Source organism: Cervus canadensis, chromosome 10 (assembly GCF_019320065.1).
Source record: "Cervus canadensis isolate Bull #8, Minnesota chromosome 10, ASM1932006v1, whole genome shotgun sequence".
In the NCBI taxonomy this organism is placed as follows: domain Eukaryota; kingdom Metazoa; phylum Chordata; class Mammalia; order Artiodactyla; family Cervidae; genus Cervus; species Cervus canadensis.
This window is the reverse complement of record NC_057395.1, coordinates 13,857,779-13,877,634: the sequence shown is the minus strand read 5'-3', so window position 1 is coordinate 13,877,634 and position 19,856 is coordinate 13,857,779. Positions and strand designations below refer to the sequence as shown.

Below are 19,856 nucleotides of genomic sequence, written 5' to 3'. Positions count from 1 at the left end.
GCTGGAGTTTTCAAGGGCCCATTCTGTTAACCTTCGTAATAGAATTCTTCCCCTGGGCATGGAAATATTGCTGGAGCCTCCTTCAATAATTTTAACAGGGTGTAGTACAAAAAGATAATTATTTCTTGTGGGGGAAATGTCCCTTTAATCGTGGCTTATATTTTCTTCCCATTTTGAAGGAAGCCCACTTTGGATTTCATATGAGGTAGCGGGCAATTTAAGGGGGGAAGACAGGAGAGTGCCCAAGGTGTCAGCTAGAGAGCAGTTGGGGTGTCCTTCCAGCCTGGCCACCTTTACTGCCGGTTCTGACTGCAAGGAGGAGCAGACAGCCCGCAGAGGGCCTGGCAGAGGGGAGCAGGGGTTTGGTCGGTGTGTATAGAGGCCCTGACCCCACCAGCCCAGCCTCCCCTCCAAGGGGAGGGGCTCACAGTCAGGCAGCTATGACACCTTCTGCTGAAAGAGCCAATGCCTTGACTCCCACATTTTCTGGAAAGTTCTGTCACTGAACTCTGGAAACATTAATCAGGTTAAATGGCTCCTCCGCCTAAGACCCTTGGCTGGCTTCCCATCTTTCTTAGTATGAATTCAAAGCTCTCTCCAAGGAGGTAGCCCACACCCAACTCTCTCAGAGCTTCCCCGTCGTCCACCGGTTCATCTCTCTCAGAGCTTCCCCATCATCCACCGGCCTGGTGTAGGCCCTTCCCACTTCCAGGACCGTTTGAAGCACCTGAACCTCTCCTCAGTATGTTTCTTCTCAAATTCTTGTCTCTGTTCACAAGTCATCTCCTCAGAGGTGCCTTCCCTCAAGCTGTCTGCTGTGGTGTGCTGGGGAGGGGCATGAGTGCGAGGTGGGGTATGGAGGCAGGTGTTAGTGGGCAAGATGCCCCTGTGGGCAACGGGGACACCAGGCCCTCTGAAGACCCATTGGAAGACTGCGGAGCAGGTGTTGAAGGAAGCGGTGGATTTGCCCATCACCTCCTGGGTGTGCTTTGGTGGAGGGGGGCTCCAGAGTCACAAGCCATCATAGCGGGGAGTCCTGGACAGCTCTCAGTGGCTCCAAGGCAACACAGGGCATTGGCAGTGGGGGTTACCAGCTCCTCCCTAATCCTGCCAGGACTAAATCTGTGGACAGCGTTCCAGGAATATAGCTAGTCTGAGGTTTGAACTCCAGCTCTAAATCACTGGTCACACTTGGGAGGCCCCTTCCCTCTTTGAGGCTGTTTCTTCCATTGTAAAATGGGGATTTGGATCAGAGCAGTGGTCAGGAAGATCCCCTGGAGGAGGAAAAGGCAACCCACTCCAGTGTTCTTGCCTGGTGAAGTCCATGGACAGAGGAGCCTTGAGGGTTACTGTCCATGGGGTTACAAAGAGTCGGACACAATTGAGCGACTAACATTACTACTACCAGTGTTTCTAGGGGCATATATGTTACAAGTGGCACAGAGGTAAGCTTAGCTCATCAATGGCTGGGTATGTGCTCATCCTAAGGGTTATCCATTTTTATTAGAGTGGTAACTCTAATAGAAATACCTTCAGGGTTCCCAGTAGTTTAACACACTCAGCATCAATTTCTCACCCCTGAAGGGTCCAGGGCAGACTGGTGGGATGGCAGGAAGGGTGGAAGGGATGTAGAAAGATCTCTTATCTACAAGGTGGTTTAAAAATCAAGGTTCCTTCCTGCTACTGACTCTGCCATTTTCTAGGACCCTAGAGTCCTAAACTACATTCTTTTGCATCCAGGAATCAGACAAGGAAAGAGAGGGGAGATTTCAAGAACTGAGCCTAGAAATGAATAAATCAGTACTGCTGATCCTGACTATTCTTGATCTAATCATTCTTGTCCAGAATTCAATCATATGGTCCCAACTAACTTGGAAATGCAATCTTTCTATGTTCTCAGAATAATGACAAATGAGATTTGATGGATGCACACACAGAATGATCACTGCCACAGTATGTAGAGATATATACACACAGAAACATATATAGACACAAGTACCAATATAGATATGAAAAATATAATGCACTGACATTTATACACTATTGGTGCTGTGAGTAAAACAGATAACTAATGAGAATCTGCTGTATAGCACAGGGAACTCAGTGCTCTGTGCTGACCGAAAGGGGAAGGAAATTCAAAAAAGGGGGATACATGTATAAGAAAGACTGATTCAGCTTACAATAGAAACTAACACAATATTGTAAAGTAACTATACTCCAGTAAAAATTAATACAAAATATAACACACCAAACTTTAATTTCATGACTGTTACTGCTTAGATACAGATAGGTGTAAACATGAATCTAAACTATTGAATTAGAATCAAGTCAAAGAAAGGCATTGGGTTGGTACTAATAGAGAAGTTATGCAGATGTGACAAATTGTAAAGGTGGGATACCAATGCCTTCCGACTCAATAATTATATGTAGAATTTTTTTTTTTTCAGGACAATTTTTTTTGTGTCCAGGACAAAGAATTTAGATCATTTTCATGGAAATTTGAGGACTCCATTAACTAGTTCTACACAAATGCTGGATAACGATCACTCTAAAATTCAGTGGCTTAAAACAGTAATCATGTATTCACGTGTCTGCAGAGCAGATGGGGGATGGGTGACCTGCTCAGACCCAGCTGGCCTTGACCCTAGGCTGCCAGTTGGGTCTAGGTCTGTTCCACACACACCTCTCTTGCTCCTTAGAACAATATCTGCCCCAGGGCAGAAGCACAAGAGAGAAGCAAAACACAATCTCTCTCTGCTTTTTAAGTTAATTTCTATTAGAGTATAGCTGCTCTACAATATTGTGTTAGCTTCTGCTGTAAGCAAAGTGAGTCAGCTATCAGTTCAGTTCAGTTCAGATCAGTTCAGTCGCTCAGTCGTGTCTGACTCTTTGCGACCCCATGAATCGCAGCACGCCAGGCCTCCCTGTCCATCACCAACTCCCGGAATTTACTCAAACTCATGCCCATCGAGTCGGTGATGCCATCCAGCCATCTCCTCCTCCGTCGTCCCCTTCTCCTTCTGCCCCCAATCCCTCCCAGCATCAGGGTCTTTTCAAATGAGTCAACTCTTCGCATGAGGTGGCCAAAGTATTGGAGCTTCAGCTTCAGCCATCAGTCCTTTCAATGAACACCCAGGACTGATCTCCTTTAGGATGGGCTGGTTGGATCTCCTTGCAGTCCAAGGGACTCTCAAGAGTCTTATCCAACACCACAGTTCAAAAGCATCAATTTTTTGGCACTCAGCTTTCTTCACAGTCAGCTATATGTGGGCATATATCAAGCTTCCCAGGTGGCTCGGGGGTAAAGAATTTGCCCGTGATGAAGGAGACAAGGGTTCAATCCCTGGGTTGAGAAGATCCGCTGGAGAAGGAAATGCAACCCACTCCATTATTCTTGTCTGGAGAATCCCATGGACAGTGGAGACTGGCAGGCTACACTCCATGAGGTTGCAAAGAATCGGACATGACTTAGCAGCTAAATAGCAGCAGCAGCCTACATATATCCCCTCTGTTTTGGACTTCCTCCCATTTAGGACACAACACAGCACTGAGGAGCATGCCCGGAGCTACACAGTCAGTTCTCATCAGGTATCTACTGTGTACATAGCATCAATAGTGTATATATATATCACTCCCAACTTCCCTGAAGGCCTGGCCTCAGAACTGGCACAGCATTGCTTCCGCTTACATGCTATGCTTCAGTCATGTCAGACTCTTCATGACCCTACGGACTGTAGCCCTTGGGGTTCCTCTGTCCATGGGATTCTTCAGATGAGAATACTGGATCTTCCCAACTCAGGGATTGAACCCACATCTCATATGTCTCCTGTCTTTGACAGGCAGGATCTTCACCACTAGTGCTACCTGGGAAGTCCGCCTACATGCTATAAGCCAAGGGCCAAGGCAAGTCGCATGGCTAAACCATGTGTAATCAAAATAGAGATTATAGACTTTTAGAAAAAAGTATATTCTATTTAGGAATCAGTGAGCTAAAATGGACTGGAATGGGTGAATTTAACTCAGATGACCATCATATATACTACTGTGGGCAAGAATCCCTTAGAAGAAATGGAGTAGCCATCACAGTCAACTAAAGAGTTGGAAATGCAGTTCTTGGGTGCAATCTCAAAAATGACAGAATGATTTCTGTTCGTTTCCAAGGCAAACCATTCACTATCACAGAAATCCAAGTCTATGTCCCAATCAGTAATGCTGAAAAAGCTGAAGTTGAACAGTTCTATGAAGACCTACAAGACCTTCTAGAACTAACATCCAAAAAAGATGTCCTTTTCCTTATAGACAACTGGAATGCAAAAGCAGGAAGTCAAGAGATACCTGGAGTAACAGGCAAATTTGGCCTTGGAGTACAAAATGAAGCAGGGCAAAGGCTAACAGAGTTTTGCCAAGAGAACACTCTGGTCATAGCAAACACCCTCTTCCAACAACATAAGAGAACACTCTACATCTTGTAGAGTACATCACCAGATGGTCAATACTGAAATGGACATCACCATATGGTCAATACTGAAATCAGATTGATTATATTCTTTGCAGCCAAAGATGGAGAAACTCTATACAGTCAGCAAAAACAAGACCAGGAGCTGACTGGGGCTCAGATCATGAACTCCTTATTGCAAAATTCAGACTTACATTGAAGAAAGTAAGGAAAACCACTAGACCATCTAGGCATGACCTAAATCAAATCCCTTACGATTATACAGTGGAAGTGAGAAACAGATTCAAGGGATTAGATCTGATAGACAGATTGCCTAAAGAACTATGGACCAAGGTTCATGACCTTGTACAGGAGGCAGTGATCAAGACCATCTCCAAGAAAAAGAAATGCAAAAAGGCAAAATAGTTGTCTGAGGTGTTCTTACAAATAGCTGAGAAAAGAAGAGAAGTGAAAGGCAAAGAAGAAAAGGAAAGATACACCCATTTGAATGCAGAGGTCCAAAGAATAGCGAGGAGAGATAAGAAAGCCTTCTCCTCAGTGATCAATGCAAAGAAGTAGAGGAAAACAATTGAATGGAAAGACTAGAGTATCTTCAAGAAAATCAGAGATACCAAGGGAACATTTCTTTTTTTTGGGGGGGGGGGAACATTTCTTGCAAAGATTGGCACAATAAAAGAAATGGTATGGACCTAACAGAAGCAGAAGATACTAAGAAGAGGTGGCAAGAATACACAGAAGAACTATACACAGAAGATCTTCATGACCTAGATAACCACGATGGTATGATCACCCACCTAGAGGCAGACATCCTGGAAGGTGAAGTCAAGTGGGCCTTAGGAAGCATCACTACAAACAAAGCTACTGGTGATGGAATTCCAGCTGAGCTATTTCAAATCCTAAAAGATGATGCTGTGAAAGTTCTGCACTCAATATGCCAGCAAATTTGGAAAACTCAGCAGTGGCCACAGGACAGGAAAAGGTCAGTTTTCATTCCAATCCCTAAGAAAGGCAATGCCAAAGAATGTTCAAACTACCGCATAATTGCACTCATCTCACCCACTAGCAAAGTAATGCTCAAAATTCTCCAAGCCAGGCTTCAACAGTACATGAACTGTGAACTTCCAGTTGTTCAAGCTGGATTTAGAAAAGGCAGAGGAACCAGACATCAAATTGCTAACATCTATTGGATCATATAAAAAGCAAGAGAGTTCCAGAAAAACATCTACTTCTGCTTTATTGACTATGCCAAAGCCTTTGACTGTGTGGATCACAACGAACTGTGGAAAATTCTTCAAGAGATGGGAATACCAGACCACCTGACCTACCTCCTGAGAAGCCTGTATGCAGGTCAGGAAGCAGCAGTTAGAACTGGACGTGGAACAACAGACTGGTTCCAAATGGGGAAGAGAATATGTCAAGGCTGTATATTTTCACCCTGCTTATTTAACTTACATGCAGAGGACATCATGTGAAATGCAGTACTGGATGAAGCACAAGGGGGAATCAGGATTGCCAGGAGAAATATCAATAACCTCAGATATGCAGATAACACCACCCTTATATCAGAAAATGAAGAAGAACTAAAGAGGCTCGTGATGAAAGTGAAAGAGGAGAGTGAAACAGTTGGCTTAAAACTCAAACACCCAAAAAACAAAGATCATGGCAACCAGTCCCATCACTTCATGGCAAATAGATGGGAAAACAATGGAAACAGCGAGAGATTTTATTTTTTGGGGCTCCAAAATCACTGTGCATGGTGACAGCAGCCATGAAATTAAAAGACACTTGCTTCTTGGAAGAAAAGCTATGATCAACCTAAACAGCATATTAAAAAGCAGAGGCATTACTTTGCCAACAAAGGTCCATCTAGTTAAAGCTATGGTTTTTTCCAGCAGTCATATATGGATGTGAGAGTTGGGACTATAAAGAAAGCTGAGCACCAAAGAATTGATGCTTTTGAACTGTGGTGTTGGAGAAGACTCTTCAGAGTCCCTTGGACTGCAAGATCAAACCAGTCCATCCTAAAGGAAATCAGTCCTGAATATTCATTGGAAGGACTGATGCTAAAGCTGAAACCCCAATACTTTGGCCACCTGATATGAAGAACTGACTCACTGGAAAAGACCCTGATGCTGGGAAAGATTGAAGGCGGGAAGAGAAGGGGACGACAGAGGATGAGATGGTTGGATGGCATCACCAATGGACATGAGTTTGAGTAAACTCCGGGAGTTGGTGATGGACAGGGAAGCCTGGCGTGCTGCAGTCCAAGGGGTCGCAAAGAGTCTGACACTACTGAGCAACTGAACTGAACTGATATGCTATTTAACTCAAAATAGCATATATACTTTTAGAAATTATGAGATTACTGTATACTAAGGAATTTATGGGCTTCCCTCATAGCTCAGTTGGTAAAGAATCTGCCTGCAATGCAGGAGACCTGTGTTTGATTCCTGGGATGGGAAGATCCCCTAGAGAAGGAAATGGCAACTCACTCCAGTATTCTTGCCTGGAGAATCCCTGGTGGCCTATAGTCCATGAGGTCACAAGAGTCAGACAGGACTTAACGACTAAACTACCACCACCAGAGGACTTTATAAGAAATGTAGTCCAAACCTATCTTCAGACTCGTATCACAGAGTATGTTTATTCTTATTTCAGTTAACTGAGGTACAACTTACCAGCACCCAGATCAAAAATGGAACACTTCTGGTACTTGGATGATTTCCTTGTGCCCCATCCTAGTCTATACTCCTCCCAAGACACTATTTCGATCACTCATTTTGATCACTTTATTTTTAATTTTTTTAATTTTGGCCACACTGCACAGCTTGTGGGTTCTTAGCTCCCTGACCAGGGATGGAACCATGTCCCCTGCATTGGAAGGCAAAGTGTAGATCACTGGACAGCCAGAGAAGTCCCACCACTTCAGGGTGGTTGGCCGTATGCTTGAGCTTCATATAAATGGAGTGATATAGAATGTATTCTTTTGTATCCATTTTTCCTGTTATTCATCATGTCCATGAGAAGCTCCCATATTGTTATACACAGCAGTCAACCACTAATTCTTTTCCATTGATGACACTGCGTGGATTTACTGAAAATTGTTTATCCATTCTAAAATTGATACACATTTGGATTGTTTCCAGCTGTAGATTATTAGGAACAAAGCTGCTCTGAAGAGTCTCACATATGTCTTTTTGTTAATATAAGCACTTATTTTGTTGGGTATCTCTCTCTTAATGGCCTTTCAATTAAGGGGATTTTGTACAACATGTGTCTGAAAATAGAAGTTAGGCTAATTAAATTATAATATATTCATACAAGATAATATGCTGCAGCCATTAAAAGTTTTCTTATAGACAATTTTCAATGACCATAATCAATATGGTTTAAGTCATGTCCCTAAACTATGTAAAAATATCTAAATAGGTATGCAGGCTATGTATATTTGTATGTGCATATATGTGTATATGTTTAGTGTGTGTACATGTATGTGTAAACAGAAAAACACTATACTAGAAAGCTAATGGTGATCATCTGTAGGTGACAGAAATATGCATAATTTCAATTTTCCTTTTTTTATAATTTTCCATATTTCCAGCAGTGAAAATATATTACTTTTATAATGACAAAAAGGCTTAATAAAAGAAATAATAAGAACATAAATCTACTCATTAGTAAAGTCTTGTACTACAAACCACATTTCCACAATGCTTCTTTTCATGTACTACATTTACTTAATCTACATGATACGTAAAATCTTCCCTCTTACCATACCAGCTAATGAGTCAGGATTGATGTGGTCAGGCCAAGCAGACATCCTCCTCCGTGGTTCTCGCTAGACTATCCTGTGAGTTCAGGTTCTCATTATTATAGTTGTATAATAACCAGGAAAAATAACCATCCTAACACGAGGAGAGAAGGAGGAGCAAGAAGAAAGCCAGCACCTGAGGCCTTAATTGAGATCCAGATTACTAGATGAATCTCCATAAACACAGTCATTAAAAGTACCTAGAAAATATTAGCACAATATAACTGCATGTTATGTTGCAGAAGCAAACCCTTTTATAATGACATAAAAGTTTGCTATATTTTGAAATATAATCTAATATTTCTTATTATTATCCAGGTTAGAGTAAATGTTTTTATTTTAACTGCTATCTCCTGTCACTGTTGTCACACAAAACTGGTGTTTAATTCTGCCTCATCTTCATCATTTCAGTTAAGTCTATTTGTTGCTGTTTAGTCGTTAAGTCGAGTCTAACTCTTCTGCGACCCCATGGACCATAGCCTGCCAGGCTCCTCTGTCTGTGGGATTCTCCAGGCAAGAACACTGGAGTGGGTTTCCGTGCCCTCCTCCAGGGGATCTTCCCCACCCAGGGATCGAACCCGAATCGCCTGCATTGCAGGTGGATTCTTTTTCATTGAGCCATGGGGGAAGCCCAGTGAAGTCTATATTCTCCTATAATTTGCCACAAATGTTTATCTGAAAAACTCAATCATAGTCAAAATCAGCTTAGGAAGGGTCCGAGAAACAGGAAGATTCTGCAGAGTATTTCCTTATAGAATTTATCTAGTCCAGGGCTCAGTCCAGGGGCATGGTCCACAGGCCACCGCCAGCCCACACTGTCTCCTTCTGTACCATCTCGGAGCAGAATGGTTTTCACATTTTTAAGCAGTTACATTTTAAATGATTATAAAAGTACATGCATAATGTACTTAGTTTTTCTTCTTGCCTCACAAAGGCAAAAATATTTATTATCCAGCCTTCTAAGTAAAAATGTTAACCCTTGCTCTATCCAGCCCACCCATGACACTACAAATTTTCATTCACATACTGGTATTTTAGCAGAGATAATTCTATATGGAAATAGTACCATGCCTTGGACATAGCCATTTTATATTCCTCCTAGACATACAAGAATTCTCCATTTCCCAGCTCTCCTTGCAGCTGGGTAGAGCCACACGACAGAGTCTCAGCCAATGGTACGTCTGGCAGTCTCCCCTTTCTCTCTTCCCTTGTCTGCTGGATAAGGCACTGGGCCCTTAAATCAAATGAAGGCTGCCCTCTGAATGCCAAGGTATTCAGAATATTGCAGTATAAGCAAGAAAATGAATTTTTCTTGTGTTAAGTCTTTGAGTTTTGGGGGAAGTGTTTCTTACAACAGCTAAAGTTACTTTCCCTGGCTGGTATATGTAGATTTTTTTTTTTTTTTAGTATCACTGGGCCTGATATCACCATGGCATATATTTACTCACAACACACACATAAAAACATGAGAATGGTTTATTCTTCAATCTTTATGAGTATCCAAAACAAACAAGATGATTTGGCTTTCATTTCCCCAACAAATAAAAGCTTCATTCTCAAACGCTAGTTTTTGTTGCCATGGATAAAACTGAACTACAATTTGAGAACCAAGTTAGACACCAGGTAAATAAAGGAAAATCTCAATCTTGTAAAATAACAACTGTCCCAAATTTGAGCTCCAAAAACGTGTAAACAGTTCTTTCACGCTTTTACCTCTACAAGGCCGCTTCACATCCAGCTTTCATCATCCTGTTTACCAAGTGAGAATTTTCAGATTTCAGTTTAGACACATCTGGTTCACAAATGAGCCACGACACCCCCAATCATTGTGAAATCCTCACCACAAGCATTGGTGATGAGATCTTGTGTTTATTAGTAAAGATGTGAGAACCAGTCTGTTGTGAAGCTATTTTGAGTGGAGACGTCTCTGATGTGGCATCTTAGAGGTGTCAGTTTGGTCTTTCTTTGTTGAAGAACTATTGTCATTAAATTCACTTCTAATTGCAAATTCATCAGTTTTAGCTTTCTTTCAGATATAACCTCACCTGGAACAGTCAGAAAAAAATAATTCAGCTACTCTTTAATCGTTAAAAAAGAGTTGACATGACCAATCTGTTGGTGTTTTCTTCCTGTCTTTTAAACTTCCCTAGGTATTTTTAGATTCCTTGCAATTTTTTCAATGCATCATAAAACTAAGTCATTTACTATTTTGAGATCACTGAAGTCAAGGGTGATTAATAGCAAATTAATTTCTCTTTTGTCTTACACCAAATCTGGCTTACTAACAAAGAGAGGAAAGAGAGATTGAGGCTAAACTACTCAGAATGAACTGATAACGACTTTTGATTAGAGTAAACAAAAAAATAACTGACTCACAGCCTGTGCTGTATGCCTGCAACTAACACAACATTGTAAATCAACTATATTTCAAAGGGAAAAAAATCAAATCTGAAAATAATTAATTCATTAATTTAAAAATCAAGCCTGTACCCCTCTCTACTGCTGATCCTGCTCACAGGGCCAATTGTCTTGTTTTTCACACCGTCAGCACTGTTGGTTGAGCCCAGGGCAGGCAAGGTGTGAGCTGAGAAGCTGAAGGAGACCCGAGGAGCCGTAGGAACTGCAGACGTTTTCTTCTCTCCTGGCTGGCGCAGCAGCCGTAATTTAACACAACATAACCATACACAACCCTCCAGGGCTTTTCCAGGTGATGCTCACAGAGGCATTTCACACAAGGTAGTCGAGACCAAGAGAATATCTTGCGATGCGCATGCATGGTGCTATAGATGAGCTCAGCTGTTACATAGTTACTATTTACAGAGAGCCTGAACACACTCTCTGGGCTAATTTGCTCTCTCCCTATACCCTCCTCCCAAAAAAACCCCCAGTCAACGTTACTACATGAAGAGGTTCTTATCTCATGCAGTTTCCAAATAAGCATCTTTACATTCCACAGAATTTTCAAGATGCTTGACTGTGACTGTCAAAGAACATATTCTGACTAAATAAATATATAAATAACTTATTTGTAAAAGAAAGTCACCCTCTAACATGGTCGCACCCCACTGCCCTGAGGGGCCTGGACAAAGTTAACAAAGAATTTAGGACAAAGTAGAGTAGCTTCCCGGGAAATTCGATGGACTCACTTTGCACACACCAGCGTATTCTCAGTCCAGAACTCTTCCCATTTCATCAAGACCTCTGCATCTGGAGAGAGATTTCCCAACAACGGGGCCAGCCGGAGTGTGAGTCCCGTGATGTGACATACACGTGAGAACATGGCACCATCCGTATTCCTGCCCAAAGGGCATAGTCTGACATTAATCCTGGAGAAACAAACACGCTAGTGTGAACTGAAAGTCACTCTGCAAAATCACCTGACCTAGACTTTTCAAATTGTTAATAAGACAAAAGACCAAAAGGAAAAGGCCGGTGGGGGGGGAGATGGCAATTGTTGAAGACAGAAATAATGAGGTGGGACCACGACAACTACATGCAGCAGGGAACGCTCGCCTGAGTCCTGAGTGGAAGGAAGACAGCTAGAAAGGGGACTGTCCGCTGCGCCACGCTCGGCCACTGCAGTCGTGTCTGACTCTGCAACCCCACAAACTGTCACCGGAAGGGCCCCTCTGTCCCTGGGATTCTCCAGGTAAGAACACTGGAGTGGGTTGCTGTGCCCTTCTCCAGGGGATCTTCCAGACCCAGAAATCGAACCCGTATCTCTGGCCTCTCCTGCATGGCAGGCAGGTTCTTTACCCACTGAGCCGCTTGGGAAGCCCCAAAGGGTATTGTAGGAGCAATTAGAAAATTTTGAATGCGAATGTAAATTAGAAATAATTGTATCAATGGTAAATGTCCTGAGCCTAATTATATTGTGATGATGTAGGAGAATCTCTGTCTTCTTAGGAGCTATACACTGAAATATTTGAGGTAAAGGGTTGCATTGAGCACTTTTTCTGACAAATCTCCACAAAAGAGCAGCTATGTATTTAGCTTATGTTTCTATTTAGACTCAGCTCCCCTGGGAAGTTCCAGTGAGCTCTGTTGGGGTCCCTCGTGTGTCTGTGATCAGCAGCCAACCGGTTGGGCAGCTTTGCTTCTGGGGTGAGTCTGGTGGTTGGCTGCAGTGACTAGGACCCTGTCACTGTCCCATCAGCAGGTTAGTCCTGGCTTATTCATGGGCAGAGGCAAAGTTCCAAGAAAGATACAGAGAGAGAGGAAGCCTGGGAAGTTTCTTGAGACCAGACCACAGAACTGGTACAACCTCACTGGTGATGCATTTTCTCAAAGTCAGGGGGGGTGGATGCCTCTGCGTCATGGTGGGGAAAGCTGAGAAGTCACATTGTAAAGGGCCTGGTTGTGGTGAAGGAAAAACTGTGGTCATTTGTGCCAACCACCACAAGGATGGATGGGTGTTCTTTCAATCATACCTGAAACATTTCTATAGGATTAAAAGTCTTCTAAATAAAAAGCTCCAAAGTCACTGCGGATGGTGACTGCAGCCATGAAGTTAAAAGATGCTTGCTCCCTGGAAGAAAACCTATGACAAAACTGACGATGTACTAAAAAGCAGAGACATTACTTTGTCGACAAAGGTCTGTCTAGCGGAGGTATAGGTTTTCCAGTAGTCATGTTCAGATGAGAGTTGGATCATAAAGAAGGCTGAGTGCCATAGAATTAATGCTTTCAAACTGTGGTGTTGGAAAAGATTCCTGAGAGTTCATTGGACTGCAAGGAGATCAAATCAGTCAATCCTAAAGGAAATCAACCCTGAATATTCATTGGAAGGACTGGTGCTAAAGCTGCAAGACTTTGGCCACCTGATGCGAAGAGCCAACTCATTGAAAAAGACCCTGATGACAGGAAAGATTAAGGGCGGTGGAGGGTGGGGAGGGGTGGCAGAGAATGAGATGGTTAGATGGCGTCACCAACTCAATGGACATGAGTTTGAGCAAACTCTGGGAGATGGGGAAGGATGGGGAAGCCTGGCGTGCTGCAGTCCATGCGGTCACAAAGAGTTGGACATGACAGACTGAACAACTAAAAGGTTGAAGAGAGAAACGGAAGATAGCACTAGACGTGAGATACCAAGAGATATCTTGTAAAGTTGTGCTGTGTGCTTAGTCGCTCAGTCGTGTCCGACTCTTTGTGACCCCATGGACTGTAGCCCTCCAGGCTCCTCTGTCCATGGGGATTCTCCAGGTAAGAATACTGGAGTGGGTTGCCATGCCCTCCTCCAGGGGCATGTAACTTGTAAAGTTAAGTTTATATTATTGTCTAAGTCCATTCAAATGTACAGTGATGAAAGTCAGAATATTGTTAACATCTGGGTAATGGGTTACTGGGGTGCTGGTAATATACTGCTTCTTGATCTGAATAATAAAAATTTCACGGAGCTGTATACACCTAGGATATGCACTCTTTTTGGTAGGTATGTCACACTTTAATATTTTAAACTATACTTAGAAAAGTAGAAAGAGCAATGGCCTTGAGGTGAAAACCTGATGCTGCCACCAACTCCCTCTGCAATATTGAAAATGTCAATTTAATTCCCTGGGCCTCAGTTTCCTCATCTGTAAAAGGAAGCTTGATGAATTCTGGTTGGCCCCTACCAACCTCTAAACTCAGAGATGGAACTCTGACCAGTTTGCTTTCTTTCTGTCTAGAAATTATTTGTCAGAATTTTTTTTTAAAAAACCTATGATATATAATATATAACATGGTAATTATACAAATTATAATTATATATTTTCTCCTCCAGCTATAACATGTCTGAGATTTTATTTTGTTTTGCACAGAAATAATTATAGCAAAGCCAAAGCAATAAAGGAGTCTGTTTTTTAAGTACAGATGAGCGCTACAGAGGCCAGCTATTTGCAGAAGTCAGTGGATAGGCAGGACATCACATTTTAATGTCACACTGGAAATGCAGTCAAGGACCCTGCCACGTAAAGAAGGACCATCGCACACCCTTTCAAAGAGCCAACCCTATTTTATTACCACTCCTGCCCATGCCTGAGAAGAACAGCCCTCCCCCAGGAATGCAGCTTCTCCCCGTCCTGGGTCACACACTCAGGGTCCCTTGGGCCCTGTGTACAGTCAGGGGCTCTAAGATGAAGTGAAGACAGACACAGCATCCTCTTGGTTCTCACGAGCTTGCGTGTGTGTGTGTTAGAGCCTCCAGAGTTGGAACAATGCTGCAAGTCCAGGTGTCCCCCCAGCCTAGCTGTTGCTTTAGCGGGTAGAGCCCCCAGGAGCACCTCCGAGCCTCTGAGGGTGGTGATTTTCTCACTTGTGAGCTCTGTGACCCCTGCACAGTTCAAAGGACTCTAGTGGAACAACATTTTGGAGTTTTTGTTTGTGTTTCCTTCAGGGCTTAGAGTCTACCTCTCGGGATCCTTACAGCTACTATTTTCTGCAGTTTTCTGAGAGCTGCACCCATGGAAAAAATATTTATGGAACAGCCACCCTATGACTTCAGAAGTGAATGAGACAGACCAGTTCCCTGCCCTCACGGACACAATCTGGAGTCCTTCATCTACTGGACAGAGACCTGGAACCACTCCTTTTGCCTCCTGTGGGAGTGAAAGTGGAACCTGAAAACAATTTACAGATGGGAAACTGAGCCATTTGTTGCTTAGTCCGTAAGGTGGGTCCAACTCTTTTGTGACCCCATGGACTATAGTCCGCCAGGCTCCTCTGTCCATGGGATCTCCCAGGCAAAAATACTGGAGTGGGTTGTTTTTTCCTTCTCCAGGGGATCTTCCCAACCCAGGAATCGAACCCAGGTCTCATACATGGCAGGTAGATTCTTTACCACTGCGCCGCCAGGGAAGCCCATCAACTGAGCTGAGAGAGCTAAAGTAACTTGTCTGAGAGGCTACATGGCTGGTCAATAGAATCCATTCAACCCCATTTTGCTGCAGTTCCTCCATGGATGGCCCTGAGATGAGGTGGTAAAGTATGTCCATCTCTTAGAAAAGGGACTGGCAGAAGCTAAGTCATACGGTCTAGCTGTCTGTGTATTTTGTTGTTCAGTTTCTCAGTGGCGTCTGACTCTGCAACCCCGTGGGCTGCAGGACTACATCACGCCGGGCTTCCCTGTCCGTCACCATCTCCCGGAGCTTGCTCAAGCTCATGTCTGTTGAGTTGGTGACGCTCCAACCACCTTGTCCTCTGTCGTCCCCCTCTCCTCCTACCTTCAGTCTTTCCCGGCATCAGGGACTGTTCCAATGGGTCAGCTCTTCGCATCAGGTGGCCAAAGTATTGGAGTTTTGTGTATACATGAAGTCTGTGTATACAAGGTCTTATTAAAACACTGCCACTCAGGACTTCCCTGGCGGTCCAGTGGTTAACAGTCTGTGTTTCCACTGCAGAGGGCATGGGTTTGATCCCTGGTTGGGGAACTAGGGTCTAGCATGTCACGTACCGCTGTGGGAAAAAAAAAGAAACAGCCACAAGCGTTGCTCTTGCATTTTCTTTGACCGCTTTCCTGCTGCAACAGCAGAGCTGACTAGTCACAACAGAGGCCTGATGGCCCACAAAGACAAAGACACCCACTCTCTCCCCAAAGACTCCCACCCCTCCCTCACAGCACATGAATTAGGGCAGCGTAAGGCCTGCAGCAAACCCTCCAAATTTAGCGGCTTCACATATCTTTTAAAGAATTTTTTTCCTTAAAAAGCTAAAAATAGAGTTGCCATATGAGCCAGTAGTCCCATTCCCAGTCCCAGTAGGCATATATTGGGGAAAAACTCTAATGCCAGAGGATACACACACTCCTGTGTTTACAGAAGCACGATTCACAGTAGTTAAGACATGGAAGCAAGCTAAATGTCCATCAACAAGTGAATGTATAAAGAAGATACATACACACACACACACAAAGGATTATTACTCAGTCATAAAAAAAAAACAAAAATGAATTTGAGTCAGTTGTAGCAAGGTGGATGAACCTAGTGTCTGTTATACAGAGTAAGTCAGAAAGAGAAAAACAAATATTGTATATTAACACATGCAAATGGAATCTAGAAAAATGGGACTGATGTGCCTACTTTCAGGGAAGGAATGGAGATGCAGATGTAGAGGACGGGCCTGTGGACACAGCGGGGGAAGGAGAAGGTGGGATGGACTGGAAAAGCAGCATTGGCACGTGTGTAAAATATATAGCTAGGGGGAAGTCACTGTACGCACAGGGATGCGATCTGCTGCTCTGTGATGACCTAGAGGGATTCGATGGGCAGAGGAGGAAGGCTTAAGAGGGAGAGGATAAATATATAATTATGACTGACTCACTTGTTATATGGCAGAAACTAATATAACATTGTAAAGAAATTTTCCTCCAATTAAAAAATAAATTTAAAAACATCTTTAGAAAAAGTTGCAGTAATATATACAATGGAATAATACTCAGCCATAAAAAATAATGAAATAATGCCATTTGTAGTAACATGGATGGACCTAGAAATGATCATATTAAGTAAGTTAAGTCAGAAAGAGAAAGAAAAATACCATGTGATATACTTATATGAAGAATCTAAAATATGATACAAATGAACTTATTTGTAAAACAGAAAGACTCACAGACATAGAAAACACACTTATGGTTACCAAAGGGGTAACAGGGGTGGGGGCAGGATAAATAATTGAGTTTGGAATTAGCATATACAAACAAAATATACAAAATACCTGAGAAAAGAAGAGAAGCGAAAGACAAAGGAGAAAAGGAAAGATATACCTATCTGAATGCAGAGTTCCAGAGAATAGCAAGAAGAGATAAGAAAGTATTTTTAAGGGAACAGTGCAAAGAATAGAACAAAACAACAGAACGGGAAAGATAGAGATCTCTTTGAGAAAATTAGAGATGCCACGGGAACATATCATGCAAAGATAGGCTCAATAAAGGACAGAAATGGTAGGGACCTAACAGAAGCAGAAGATATTGAGAAGAGGTGGCAAGAATACACAGAAGAACTGTACAAAAAAGATCTTCACAACCCAGATAATCACGATGGTGTGATCACTCACCTAGAGCCAGACATCCTGGAATGTGAAGTCAAGTGGGCCTCAGGAAGCATCACTATAAACAAAGCTAGTGAAGGTGATGGAATTCCAGTTGAGCTATTTCAAATCCCAAAAGATGATGCTGTGAAAGTGCTGCACTCAATATGTCAGCAAATATGGAAAACTCAGCAGTGGCCACAGGACTGGAAAAGGTCAGTTTCCATTCTAATCCCAAAGAAAGGCAATGCCAAAGAAAGTTCAAGCTACCACACAATTGCATTCATTTCACACACTAGCGAAGTAATGCTCAAAATTTTCCAAACTAAACTTCAATAGTATGTGAATCAAGAACTTCCAGATGTTCAAGCTGGATTTAGAAAAGGCAGAGGAACCAGCCATCAAATTGCCAACATTTGTTGGCTCATCAAAATAGCAAGAGTTCCAGAAAAACATTTACTTCTGCTTTGTTGACTATGTCAAACCCTTTGGCTGTGTGGATCACAACAAACTGTGGAAAATTCTTCAAGAGATGGGAATACCATCTTACCTGCCTCCTGTGAAACCTGTAAGCAGGTCAAGAGCAACAGTTAGAACTAGACATGGAACAACAGACTGGTTCCAAATCAGGAAAGGAGTATGTCAAGACTGTATATGGTCACCCTGTTTATTTAACTTATATGCAGAGTACATCATGCAGAATGCAGTACTTGATGAAGCACAAGCTGAAATCAAGATTGCTGGGAGAAATATCAATAACCTCAGATATGCAGATGACACCATCCTTATGGCAGAAATTGAAGAGGAACGAACTAAAAAGTCTCTTGATGAAGGTGAAAGAGGAGAGTGGAAAAGCTGGTTTAAAATTCAACATTCAAAAACTAAGATTGTGGCATCTGGTCCCATCAATTCATGGCAAACAGACGGGGAAACAATGGCAACCGTGACAAACTTTATTTTCTTGGGCTCCCAAATTATTGTGGACAGTGACTGTAGCCATGTAATTGTTCCTTGGAAGAAAAGCAATGACAAATCTAGACAGTGTTTTAAAAAGCAGAGACATTACTTTGCCTAAGAAGGTCCATATAGTCAAAGCTATGGTTCTTCCAGTAGTTTTCCAGTAGTTTTACCAATATGAAAGGCTGCACAATAAAAGAAGACTGAGTGCCGAAGAACTGGTGCGTTTAAACCATGATGCTGGAGAAGACTCTTCAGAGTCCCTTGGACAGCAAGGAGATCAAACAAGTCGTTCCTAAAGGAAATCAACCCTGTTGCTGAAGCTGAAGCTCCAATACTTTGGCCACCTGATGTGAAGAGCTGACTCACTGGAAAAGACCCTGATGCTGAGAAAGACTGAAGGCAGGAGAAGGGGCTGACAGGATGAGATGGTTGGATGGTACCACCAACTCAATGGACATGATTTTGAGCAAACTCTGGGAGATGGTGGAGGACAGGGAAGCCTGGCATGCTGCAGTCCATGGGGTCACAAAAAGTCAAACACATCTGAGCAACTGAACAATAACAACAACGTATATAAAATAGATAACTAACAAGTTCCTGCTGAATAGCACAGGGAACTATTACAATATCCTGTAATGAATCATAGTGGAAAAAGTATGAAAAAAGAATATATGTGTATAACTGGATCACTTTGCTGCACAGCAAAAAGATTCTTTCTAATCACACACTAGCCTAGCTAAGGTGTTCTAGGCAGAGTTGGAATGGGCTAAGGGCTCTGTGCCCGGAATTCAGGCTGATCATTCCTCACCCTGCACAGAAATATCCAGCCACCAGACTGAGTTCTACTAGCCAGAATTCAGTCACATGGCTGTATCTAACTGTAGAGGATATTGGGAAATATAGTGAACTCGTGTGTCCAGGAAGAAGAGGAAACGGGTTTTAGTGAACACCTAGCAGCCTCCACCACAATCCCTAAATGCTAATCATTTTTACACCCAGAAAAGTCTCTGGTTTTGACTTTGCAAAAAATTTGATTTACACCTCACACAGTATGCATGAGTGTAACTTTTTTTTAAATTGAATCCTTATGTTTTTGAGATACATACTGAACTATGTATCAGTGAAATGATATGATGTCATGGATTTGCCTCAAAATAATTTGACAATAGAAAGTGAGAGTAGAGATTTGGTCACAAGTTTTGTTGAAGTTGGGTTATTTATTATACCCGCTTTACTTTTGTATATATTTTTAAATAATAAAAACATATTTTAAAAGACTATACTAAAACTACCCTTTGCTATCTTCTAACAGTTTTAATAAAAAACAAAACAAAAATAAAACAACAACTATATCTATAGAGAGAGACAAAGAGTAAAAACAATAAAATCCTGATCATAATAGACTACAAGATTCCCTTCAGTTATATTAACTATAGGTGTTCTGGCTTGTTAATTTCTCTTGTTTTACCCAGCTATTCCAAACAAGCCTGTCTGCAAAAGAAAAGGACTAATAATAAAAGATAAAATTTGTGAAAGAATAGTATAATCAAGACAAGAAGAACTAATATTTACAGATCAGCTACTTATAGTAGGAACAGTCTAAGGGGCGTTAATTCATTAAGTAAGGTC

The 19,856-nt window shown here is 42.3% G+C and overlaps 1 long non-coding RNA gene across 1 annotated transcript; it reads right to left on the bottom strand.

The window, feature by feature from the left end:
- Positions 1–9,754: 9,754 nt before the first annotated feature.
- Positions 9,755–15,813, bottom strand: LOC122448445. Its single transcript, XR_006271616.1, has 3 exons — positions 15,467–15,813; positions 11,414–11,593; positions 9,755–10,312 (listed from the first exon to the last, which is right to left on the bottom strand). It is a non-coding gene; the product is annotated as an uncharacterized LOC122448445 (long non-coding RNA).
- Positions 15,814–19,856: the final 4,043 nt, after the last annotated feature.